The sequence below is a fragment of the Lepidochelys kempii genome, chromosome 22 (assembly GCF_965140265.1).
Source record: "Lepidochelys kempii isolate rLepKem1 chromosome 22, rLepKem1.hap2, whole genome shotgun sequence".
In the NCBI taxonomy this organism is placed as follows: domain Eukaryota; kingdom Metazoa; phylum Chordata; order Testudines; family Cheloniidae; genus Lepidochelys; species Lepidochelys kempii.
In genome coordinates this window covers 3436611-3448190 of record NC_133277.1, presented here as the reverse complement: position 1 = coordinate 3448190, position 11580 = coordinate 3436611, and the positions used below count along the sequence as shown (strand labels likewise).

Genomic DNA, 11580 nt, shown 5'->3' with positions numbered 1-11580 from the left:
ATTGTTACCCTTGTGGACTGAAGTCTGAGTCGGCATCCTACATTCTTGGATCAATTGGTTAGCATGCAACACATTATTGGAGTGATGTAGAATGCAGGCATTTATTTCCCCAAGTCTAGGCATGCACAGCTTGGCTAAGAACTGGACCTGCTGTCAGTACAAAGGTTGTCTGCCCATTGATCGCCGACAGGTGCTAAGTTCCAGCTGCCGCACTGATCTGTATCTGAATAGAGGTGTTTCTTTAAAAAATGGGTGGATGGTAGGTTAAGTCTGGTCCACACTAGAAAATTAGATCAGTTTAACTACATTGGTCCGGGGTGTGAAAAATCCACACCCTTCAGCGGCAGAGATGACCTAAGTCCCTGTGTAGACAGCGGTAGGTCGGTAGAAAAACGCTACCACCTCCCAGGGAGGTGGATCACCGATGCAGCTGGGAGAATTCCTCTCTTTGGTGTAGGCAGTGTCTCTACCTTGAAGCGCTACAGTGGCCAGCTCTGCTGTTGTAGCTTTTTAAATAGAGACAAGCCCCCAACTCCTTATGTTATTTCCATTTGTATTTTATGGGTTACAACCCAAGATCTCAAAGTTTTGCTTGTTTCATTTAGGGTTGGGCTTCACTGCAAACGCTTCAATGGTACAGCTGCCCTGCTGCAGTGCTTCAGTGAAGAGGCTACCAATGCCAGTGGGAGGGGTTCTCCTGTCGGCACAGGTAACCTGCTTCCTGGAGAGGCAGTAGCTAGGTCGATGGGAGAATTTTAAAAACCCGTAGACTTTTGCTTGTGGGTCTTTGTAAATCATGGTGAAAGGACATCATTCTGGACAGCCCTGGAGACTCAAGTCTTCTGTTTACCCATGGGACTAGAGGAAGAATCCCATGCTATCCTCAGCCATTTCACCCTGACCTGGAGGGATCACCTCCAGCAAGAAGAGAAGACCGCAACCTCCAGGACCTATTCAATCCTTGGTTCCTCTGCTGACTCTAACAAGGGTGGCAACTGTGGTGATGCGTTTATGATCTGGCCATCTGCTATTGGGAGCTGGACTGAGATTAGCAACTTGTTTCACGTAAGGCACCAAAACCTGCTGTAGCCCAATCTACAGATTGTGAATTAATTATATTGATTACTTAAGAATTCTCAGTTATGACTTGGAGGGTTGACAGGTTCTTGTCCCAAGATCAGGCCCAGAATTATTAAAGTTACTGTTCAGTGGGAAACCCGGTTGTGCACAATTGCAATACTCACACTTCAGGAATCCTTCTGCAGTTGTAATAGTTTATAAATATGTGGGCAAAGTCACAAACACGCTAACCCATCAAGGTGGATAGAGATAATACAGAATGTCCATATTCACATCCATATGTGCACACCATCCCTTGCAGAACAACCTGAAATGTTGTCTTCCTCATCACTATCACCTTCCTCATTATTGCCACTAGCCATTATCCTGGCACCTCACAAGGGCTACATCGCTCTCTCCTCCTGCACACCAGCTGGGATACAACTTTTGTATGTTACGCTGATGCCACTATGCCTAATGCCTATTCAGTAGGGGTTTCTCCCCTCTTCCTTATTTGTATTTTCTCACCCTACTAATGCTGTGGTGCCCTTCTCCTATAGGTTAGTATATTAATGATCTCAATTTATCAATTAGTTGCCATGGCACTCTTATGGTGAGACATCTGCAGATGTTCCTATTCTAAAATATCCAAAAGCTGGTGTTAGCTCATGTTCCTGTGGCTGGCTGGTGTCATCATGGACAAACTGCCCTAAAGCACTCTATTCCCAGTTCCCCAAAATGACCATTAGGTCATTTATCTGTGCCAAAGTCATAGGCCTCAAGCCTAATGCTAACTGCTGAAGTCAATGTCGCAGAAGATATAGCCCTATAGGTTCTTTGGGTTACTGCTACATAAACTAAATGCTAAAGCTAGCTCTATGGGGTCCACTGCACTGGAGTCAAACTGGTGATTTGGAATGAATGGCACTGTAAATCATTAATGATCCCATGACCCCCTCTCTTTTCGTTGAGGGCAGGCCTTACCTGAAGTGCACTGTGGTGCTATAATATCTGATGAACTATGAGAGTAATCTGAATATAAACAACTCTTCTGTTGAAAAGGTGACTGGGTAAAACTTCGGTGGGATGGGTTTCCATTTTCACTGGAAATCCTCAGTGAAGTCTATTCGCAAGGAAACCTCTTCCATCCTGATTACCAGACAATTTCTGCAATGCTGGTGTGTCAAAGGAGACACCTGAAATAATCCATAAAGAAACTTGTAGACTGAGTGTGCTCCCCTACAATCCACTTAGCTCCTGTGGCCCAGAGACAGTAGCTTAGGCAGTGGACTAGGATTCTGACCTGGGTTCTATTCCAGCAGTGTCGTGGACCTGCTGTATAACCTTGGGCAAGTCATTTGAGCTCTGTGTGTCTCTGATTTCACTCCCACTCTTTGTCTTGTCTGTTTAGACTGAAAACTTTTATAGGTAGGGACTGACTCTTATCCTGTGTTTGTTCAGTGTCCTGTACAAAGCCTTGATCTTGGTCAGAGTCTCTTGGTGCGAATTTAATACAAATAATAAAGGTGGTAGCCCGTTACAATAACATCAGATTGCCAAACTGTCTAGTACTGTGGAACCTCAGTTACTTGAAGGTCTCAGGGAACACGAAACCTCCAGAGGTTTGGATACCTGGGGAAGTGATCTTTATATATGTAAATATATGCATCTAAGAAGACATTTGCAGCTTCAAATGACAGTTTGAGTTGGGTGGTGATTAGACTAGCAAGATTCTGCTGTATATGCTGCTTTATTAAAGTCAAACTTTCTTGTTTAGATGAAAAAAAGTATCCCAAAAGCATAGCCTTCATTCTGATCTCACACCAGTGAGATGCAACCCAATTGACATCAGTGGAATTACTCCTGATTTACACCAGTGTGAGATCTAAATGAGGCTCACTGTATTCAAGGCTTTGGGACTCCCTGGGGGCAGGAAGTCTAGTTATATAACTCCCCTTCATTTACAAGAGTATAGTTTATACTTTGGAATTTATCATGTACTCCATCACCATGGCCTCTGGGAACTTCACACTTGAAACCAAGCCACAAACGACATACCACATAGTTGGTGGTACCTATATTAACTACAATTGTATTATTAACGTGTTTCTATTACAAGTTTACTTCTTCCAGTCATACTTGATTAACCTGCCTTAATAAAAAAAAAGACTTTAGAATCTGCACCTTTAAAGTTGACAACCTTTATAAGACATTTTTGCCTTTCTTTCCCTGAAGTATCTTCCTTTTCGTTTGCCACTTATATTTGTGCTGTTTTGCCAGAGCACAAAAGCCATCTTCTTACTAATCACAGGACTGGTCGCCTCTTCCCATGAGGCCATATCATTTTCCATCATGCAAATGAAATGTGTAAAATAGTTTTCTTTTAATCTGTTCTACTGGTAAATTAATCCAGCATTACAAACTCAGCAATAGAGTTAGATGATCTGTATATAATAGGTTTAGTCAATTGAATCAGTAAAGCCTAGCCTGTTCACCATATAAAAGGCTATAGAAATCTATGAAATCCACTTGCATATGTTTCCATAAGTAAACAATGCTGCAACTTCCTCTGGTTCCTTTTTGAAAACCAAAAATTATTATATGAGGCAAATGACATTTAATTTCATTACCTTGATGTTTTTGCTGCATGATTGTCAGGGCTATGAAGAATAATAAGAGTTTTGGGACAAAGCAGGAGATAGTTAAGTGTTGTAATGCAATCATTCAACATGTAATTCCAAAGATTATGTCTAATGCTCTGCAATTTAACAGGTTGTCGATATTGAATTTCATCGCATATGAGCAGAACTTCACAAATATTTAGTGTGATCTTTTGTGGTTAAATCTGGACACAATCCAAGTTCAACCCAACCCATTTTTGTTGTTTAGTACTGTCTTTCCAACTTTGGGTTTTTTAAAATGCTATCTGGTAAATTTTCATAAAATGGCCAACAGGCATGTATAAAGCAGAACCCAGCTTCTCAGCATGGGGGTTGTGAACAGGTGTAAGAGGGTTGTGACCACCCTATTTTTGCCACATTGCTACATGGAGGCGGGGGGCCAGCAAGGCGGGAGGGGAATTTGGGGGGATGGATTGAGACCCACAGAAGCAGAGGAATATGAGAAGCAGCAGAAGCAGTTGCTGGACTCTTGGGTGATTGCATATGCAATGCGCCATTGCAGTTGGCCTAGTCTGCTCATGGTGGGGTTGGATCAGCTACTCCAGATGCCAAGGTGGAAGCCCCCGCAACCCTGCGAAACACTCTGGGAGCCATAAAGCTCCCTCCTCCCCTCCCAGGGTCAGTGCCTTGACTGGCTCCACCCTTCTGTGGGCCTTGATGTTGCCTCCATCCAGACTACTCTGCGGTGTGGCCAGGGTGTCCTGTGAGACAAGGTTATTACCACCCAGCCAGGGGAGCACTGTGGAGGGGGAGATGGGCCTGCAAGCTGAGCTCTGGGGGCAGAGCCTCCAAACACCTCCTGGTCACAGGCCCATCCCAGCAGAGGGGCATCCCCAGCGGAGAGTCATGTGAGGTAGTGGGGCACGGGGACTATGTCAGGCAGGGCTTCGGCAGTGGCATTGGAACAATTTCTATCGTGGGGTTGCTGAAAACCGTTGAACAAAACTGTAAACCACTCAAGCCAGGAGATGCTGCCGAACCTCCAGCATCTTTGGGAGAGAAAAAGGGTGCCCTGTGGAGAGCCCAGAGGCCCTGTCTTTGTGTGTGGAGGGGGGCCCTGTGCTGGGGGGTTGTGCCAAGCAGGGCTCTAGGAGGGCAGGGGCTGTACCAGGCAGGCTGCGGGAGGGACCCTGTGCGGGGGGGGCTGTGCCAGGCAGGCTGAGGGAGGGACCCTGTGCAGGGGGGGCTGTGCCAGGCAGGCTGCGGGAGGGGCCCTGTGCGGGGGGGGCTGTGCCAGGCAGGCTGCGGGAGGGGCCCTGTGCAGGGGGGCTGTGCCAGGCAGGCTGCGGGGGGGGGCTGTGCGGGGGGGCTGTACTAGGCAGGCTGCGGGAGGGCAGGAGGGGGCCGGGGGCGGGGGGGCTGTACCAGGCAGGCTGTGGGGGGGCAGGGGGGAACCCTGTGCGGGGGGTGGGGGGGTTGTACCAGGTAGGCTGCAGGGGGGCAGGAGGGGGGGCTATACCAGGCAGGCTGCGGGGGGGCCCTGTGCGGGGGGGCTGTACCAGGTAGGCTGCGGGGGGGCGCTGTGCGGGGGGGCTGTACCAGGCAGGCTGCGGGGGGGAACCCTGTGCGGGGGGGCTGTACCAGGTAGGCTGCGGGGGGGAACCCTGTGCGGGGGGGCTGTACCAGGTAGGCTGCGGGGGGGCTGTACCAGGTAGGCTGCGGGGGGGAACCCTGTGCGGGGGGGCTGTACCAGGTAGGCTGCGGGGGGGCCCTGTGCGGGGGGGCTGTACCAGGTAGGCTGCGGGGGGGCCTTGTGCGGGGGGGCTGTACCAGGCAGGCTGCGGGGGGGCGCTGTGCGGGGGGGCTGTACCAGGTAGGCTGCGGGGGGGCCCTGTGCGGGGGGGCTGTACCAGGTAGGCTGCGGGGGGGCCTTGTGCGGGGGGGCTGTACCAGGTAGGCTGCGGGGGGGCCCTGTGCGGGGGGGCTGTACCAGGCAGGCTGCGGGGGGGCGCTGTGCGGGGGGGCTGTACCAGGCAGGCTGCGGGGGGGCGCTGTGCGGGGGGGCTGTACCAGGTAGGCTGCGGGGGGGCCCTGTGCGGGGGGGCTGTACCAGGCAGGCTGCGGGGGGGAACCCTGTGCGGGGGGGCTGTACCAGGTAGGCTGCGGGGGGGGCGCTGTGCGGGGGGGGCTGTACCAGGTAGGCTGCGGGGGGGCCCTGTGCGGGGGGGCTGTACCAGGTAGGCTGCGGGGGGGCGCTGTGCGGGGGGGGGGCGGCGCCGCTCTGGGTAGCCCGGGCGGTGCGGGGCGATAGTGCCGCGGCAGCCCGCGGGCGGCGGGGGACGGGAGCCCCACGGGGCGGCCGGGCTGGGGGCAGCGCTCTCGGGGCCGGCCGTGGGGCCGCACCGCCGTCCCGCCACAGGGCCGGCAGCCCCGCGTCCTGCCGGGCGGGCCCTCCCGCGCCTCCGGCCCGGCCCCAGGGCGGGGAGTGAGGGGAGGCGCGCGCGGGTCGGGCCACCGGCTTCCACCCCCCTCCCCCCCCATCCGCAATGTTGGTACGTTCCGAGCGGAGCGGGCGGGGGCGAGCGGCAGTTGGCTGAGAACGGGCGGAGTGGAGGGAGGGGGCGTGGCCTGCGCGCGCCCTCCGGCGCTGGGCGGGGTCCGCGCGCGCCCGGAGGAGGGGCCGCCCGGGGCCCCGCCGCCGAGTGCGGCCAGTGTGCGCGAGGCGGCGGCCGGGGCGGGCGGCGGTGGATGGAGGGTCCGGTCCGGATCGCCCGCGCGCTCTGGAATGTGCTGGGGGCGGCTGCCGAGCGGGGGCGGGGGCTCTCGGGGCACGGCCAGCCCGGCTGCTGAGAGGTACCGGGCGGGGCTGCGGGCGCCGGCTGGCCTGGCCGGGGGGAGCGCGGGGCGGGGCGCGGCAGGTTACCTGGCGGGGCGGGGGTGCTGGGTGCCAGGCGGGGGGAGCGGACTCGGGGGTGCTGGGTGCCAGGCGGGGGGAGCGGACTCGGGGGTGCTGGGTGCCAGGCGGGGGGAGCGGACTCGGGGGTGCGGGGTGCCAGGCGGGGGGAGCGGACTCGGGGGTGCTGGGTGCCAGGCGGGGGGGGGAATCGGGGGTGCTGGGTGCCAGGCGGAGGGGGGGAATCGGGGGTGCTGGGTGCCAGGCGGGGGGAGCGGACTCGGGGGTGCTGGGTGCCAGGCGGGGGGAGCGGACTCGGGGGTGCTGGGTGCCAGGCGGGGGGAGCGGACTCGGGGGTGCTGGGTGCCAGGCGGGGGGAGCGGACTCGGGGGTGCTGGGTGCCAGGCGGGGGGAGCGGACTCGGGGGTGCTGGGTGCCAGGCGGGGGGAGCGGACTCGGGGGTGCTGGGTGCCAGGCGGAGGGGGGGAATCGGGGGTGCTGGGTGCCAGGCGGGGGGAGCGGACTCGGGGGTGCTGGGTGCCAGGCGGGGGGGGGGAATCGGGGGTGCTGGGTGCCAGGCGGGGGGGGGGAATCGGGGGTGCTGGGTGCCAGGTGCCAGGCGGGGGGAGCGGACTCGGGGGTGCTGGGTGCCAGGCGGGGGGGGGAATCGGGGGTGCTGGGTGCCAGGTGCCAGGCGGGGGGAGCGGACTCGGGTGTGCGGGGTGCCAGGCGGGGGGAGCGGACTCGGGGGTGCGGGGTGCCAGGCGGGGGGAGCGGACTCGGGGGTGCTGGGTGCCAGGCGGGGGAGCGGACTCGGGGGTGCTGGGTGCCAGGCGGGGGGGGGAGGAATCGGGGGTGTTGGGTACTAGGTGGGGGGTGCGGGGTGCCAGGCGGGGGGGGAAGGAATCGGGGGTGCTGGGTGCCAGGCGGGGGGAGCGGACTCGGGGGTGCTGGGTACTAGGTGCTGAGTGCCAGGCGGTGGGGGGAATCGGGGGTGCTGGCTAGTAGGTGGGGGGTGCTGGGTGCCAGGCGGGGCAATCGGGGGTGATGGGTGCCTGTTGGGGGTGCTAATGGGGGGTGCTGGGTGTCAGGCAGCGGGGTCAGGGATGCCGGCTGCTAGGCGGGAAGTGTTGGGTTCTGGTTCAGGGGATCTGGAGTTCTGGGTGCCAGGCAGTCGGATTGGGGAGTGCTGGGTGCTAGGCGGGGGGTGCTGGGTGCCAGGTGGCAGGAGCGAGGTCGGGGATGCTGGCTGCTAGGCAGGGGGTGCTGGGTGCTAATTCAGGGGATCTGGGGTGCTGGGTGCCAGGTGGAAGGATCGGGGTTGGGGGGTGCTGGGTGGTGGATCAGGGTTGGAGAGTGGATGGCAGAGCTAAGCTCTTGCCTTCTCCAATACTCCCAACTCATGAGTGAGCGAGTGGCAGTAGGGGGCAATCCCTGGGTGCTGTGGAGCCAGGTCCCCAGCCAGGACTCCAGGGAAGTTGCCTTCAGGGACCGTGCATAGGGCTGTGATGAAGTAGGTAGGGCCAGCCAGTTTGATCCCCCCTCTGTAGGTTCCAGGAAAGGTGCTAAGCTGTCCCTGGCTGGTGTTAGCATTGAAGGGTGTTATATTGGGCTATTTACCTTCCTGTGATGCTTAAAGGCCTTGGTGTGACTTCCCACCCCATATGTACCATAGCATTTCCTGGCAATGTAGGCAGGTGGGGGCTTGCGAGGAAGGGTCATTTCTGGAGACAAGAGATCACCAGATACCAGCTGCTCCACCTTGGGACTATTGTGGGCTTGTTTTTGATAAACACCACCTCACATCCTCCAGTTGAAGCCTAGGAGGAGACATAGGAGTGATTGCCTTCCTGAGTTGCCTGGATTAGGTATGAGAGGAGAGGGCTACTCTGGAAGCAACTCTGACATTGCCTCTTTAAAATTTGATGTTGATAGCTTAATGCTGCAAACGTTCCCTGAGCAAAACCAAGGGCAGCAGACTACCTGGCCTTCAGTCTTTCTGCTGCTAAGTACAATAATAATACTCAGATACCTCGTAGACAAAAAGGTATACTCAGCAGAACTAAAGGCAGTGCCTGGCATGTGGTTGGTAAATGTGATGGAGAGAGACAGCTGTCAACTTCAGATTGTCAAATTAACATTCAACACAGCTCCTTTTAAATTGCAACATTAAATTGCAAGTTGCTTCTTGTTTTTTCTTAAGACTATTTATAGCAGCTGATGTTGGGAAGTTATCTTCATTTGGGATAGGATGAAAGATCAGAATTTGTTTGGAAATTTTAAATTAGCTGTTTGTTTTCTAGCTGAGTAGCGGTTAGTCATTCTTACTGTCGAGGAGCAGCACAGACTGCCACTATCTGTTAAGCACGTGTGGAAATTGTACAGTGCACAAATGAGCAGCTTGGAAAATCAGAGAAACACTGTCAAATGGGAAAACCTTTGCACTTCCTTGAAGTTGAATTCAGCCAGTGTTTTGACTATTTGGCATCCGAAATGTACTTCGTTGTTTTTAATGTTGTGTAACTGCATTCAGAATCTTGGTTAATTGATAGTCTTGAGAGGAAGATATAATTTCATGAGCAAAGCGTAGATTCCCAAGATCATTATTTATGAGAGGTGACGATTCATGTGCAACTCATTTTTGTCTAATAAAACTCTTCTTGGGTTGTTCAAACTCTTTATCTTTGGTATGAAATGCTTGAGCACATCTCAAGCTTCAAGATCAAAAAGTACAAAGGATCATAGAGTTGGACCTCATTGATCCAGCCTGTGTAGGTTTGCATCAGTCCTTGCCTGCTGTTGCAGGTGGCTTGACTTTGAAGTGAGCTAATTAAATTGATGTTGTTTAGATGGACTGCTTTATGCAGGTCAGCAAGGCAGAGTTAAATGAGATTTGTGTACTGGAGTGGGGGCTCTTGTCGCTAAAAGTGAAAGGTAAACCTAATTTAATTGTTCTTCTATTGTCTCATCAGACATGGTTTGTTTGCAGTTTGACAAAACATTTTCATGACTTTCTTCACTCATATTAAGTTAGGTAATCTGGGCTCTTTATTTAACTTAAAGTGTAAATGGAGCAAAAAAATCTTATTCACTAGAAATGTTTTCCCTCAAACTGTATATATAAACTGAAATATGAATATATATTTGTGGATTCCATTTGTTTGTTTTTAAACAGAACTTTGAGGGGAAAACCCCAAAATTATTTACTATATTGATATAATAGGAATAAAGTGGGATATATATTTTTTATTTTCTCTAAATTCCCCCAGTGCATCCTATCATCCGTCTCTTTATTGGAATCTCTTTGAGGCAGGGATTTTTTTCGTATCTTTCTGTCTTGTAACAGACATTGTACTTTGGGATGTAAACAAAATTACAATTAAAGGAGAAAGTTATTTTGTAATTGTGGTAATGTAATGCCTGGAGAATGTAAAAGACTCATAAAATTATAATATTTAATGGCCCTTTTTGTGGCATTTATTCTAAAATAAGGAGATGAGTTGGTACCTGTTTGAATATAAATGCTAACTTGTATTAAAGTGGACTCAGTAAAGGAGATAACCTTGTTTTTTGTTAATAGTAAGGAATCCTGCCATATGGAATGTTACTTTCAAAATCTTAACTTACAGGAAAATAAACCACTTTTCCATGATTCTTTTTTCATTTCCTACAGTATCACTGGCGTGATCTGAATAATAGTACTGAGGTGATATTATTAATGTGGCTTTTTAAAATCAAACTAATTATATTTGCCTGAAAGAGCCACATTAGTGTGATTCTAGCTCCCTGGTGCCTTTTTGGAGCCCTGGAGACAGCCTAGTGAATAGGGCTGAAAATTCATTCTGTATTTGATTAAATGGAACAGACTCGTTGCTCCTTACCCCAGCAGGGGCTATGAGATCTCTTGATCCTCGAAGCGGCTCAGAGACCCTGGGAATTCCATTAGTGAGCACCTGAGGAATTTCTGCCCTGCAGTGCCTTTTTTTTTGGTGGTAGTGGGGGGAGAGAGCGAGTAGTATGGCAGTGTTGATGGTGGGCGGAGGAGGCGGCATTAGAAGAATTCATATGTTGGCAGATCTAAAATCAAGGCATGACTTAACAGCTTATCTTGTAAGAGAAAAGCCCAACCCAAAGGCATACTATTAGCCAAGACTTCTTATATTTAAAGTGGAACTATGGTGTGTATTGGGCACTGAGATGAACTCGTCCACACAATTTATTGAATCCGTCTGACTCTTTAGTTCTCAAACTGTAGACACAAATTGGAGGAAAACAAATATAAAAACACACTTGCAAGCCTGGTGAGTTTCTCCAAACAGTTTACAGTATGTCAGCTGTTTTGCCTTGATGCTAATTGTTAATGATTTGGGGTTTTATTGCAGTTTTCCAAAGAAAGTAAATCTGTATGATTGACTTCTGTGATGACAAGTTAAAAGAAAACAATTAAAATAATTATATAGATATAGATATTTTTTGTCCCAGGTCATTGTAGATATAAAATTATAATGCTAGAAGAACCTGAACTCACTTTTAATACCCTCTTTATTGTCTTAAAACTTTAAAATCGATACCTCAGTATTATTTTTGCCTAATATGTTACTTTCTCTGAAGTTAGTCTGGAGGAAAAAAGTATAATTCTTAAAGAACCCTCTTCTGAACATTTTAAAACGACTTGAGATTTCAAATAACTTGTATTATTTTTCAGATTTTCTTGATGCAATTATGTGTATTTTTATTAAAATAAAATCTTAGTAACTGGTCTTGAATTTGAAATTAAAGTTGGTTAATTGGTTGTTTTAGTTTTCTTGTGAGTGAGGTTATATGGCTAATGACTTAATGGAAGAACTTTCAGCCAGCCTTGAGCTAATACACAATGCTGTAGTATATTTGAGAGTTTATTTTTTTGTCATTTTGATTAAGAGTAGAAATCCGAATTTAAGTGCAGACTTACAGTGCTTCCTGTAATTATCTCACTAAGTACATTTACATTATCACTAAAGAAATTTG

At 51.3% G+C, this 11580-nt stretch overlaps 1 protein-coding gene across 5 annotated transcripts in view; it reads left to right on the top strand.

Moving 5' to 3' along the window:
* Positions 1–6399: 6399 nt before the first annotated feature.
* The window catches only part of CDON (cell adhesion associated, oncogene regulated), a 98885-nt gene continuing 93704 nt past the window's right edge, over positions 6400–11580 (top strand). For 3 of the 5 annotated variants that reach the window (XM_073320627.1, XM_073320629.1, XM_073320633.1), the window contains exon 1: positions 6400–6533. The gene's annotated coding sequence lies outside the window, so the exon portion shown is untranslated. Of the gene's footprint in view, positions 6534–7921; positions 8442–10855; positions 10875–11580 lie in introns of those variants that run through there. The other 2 variants (XM_073320631.1, XM_073320632.1) reach the window with 2 other exon arrangements.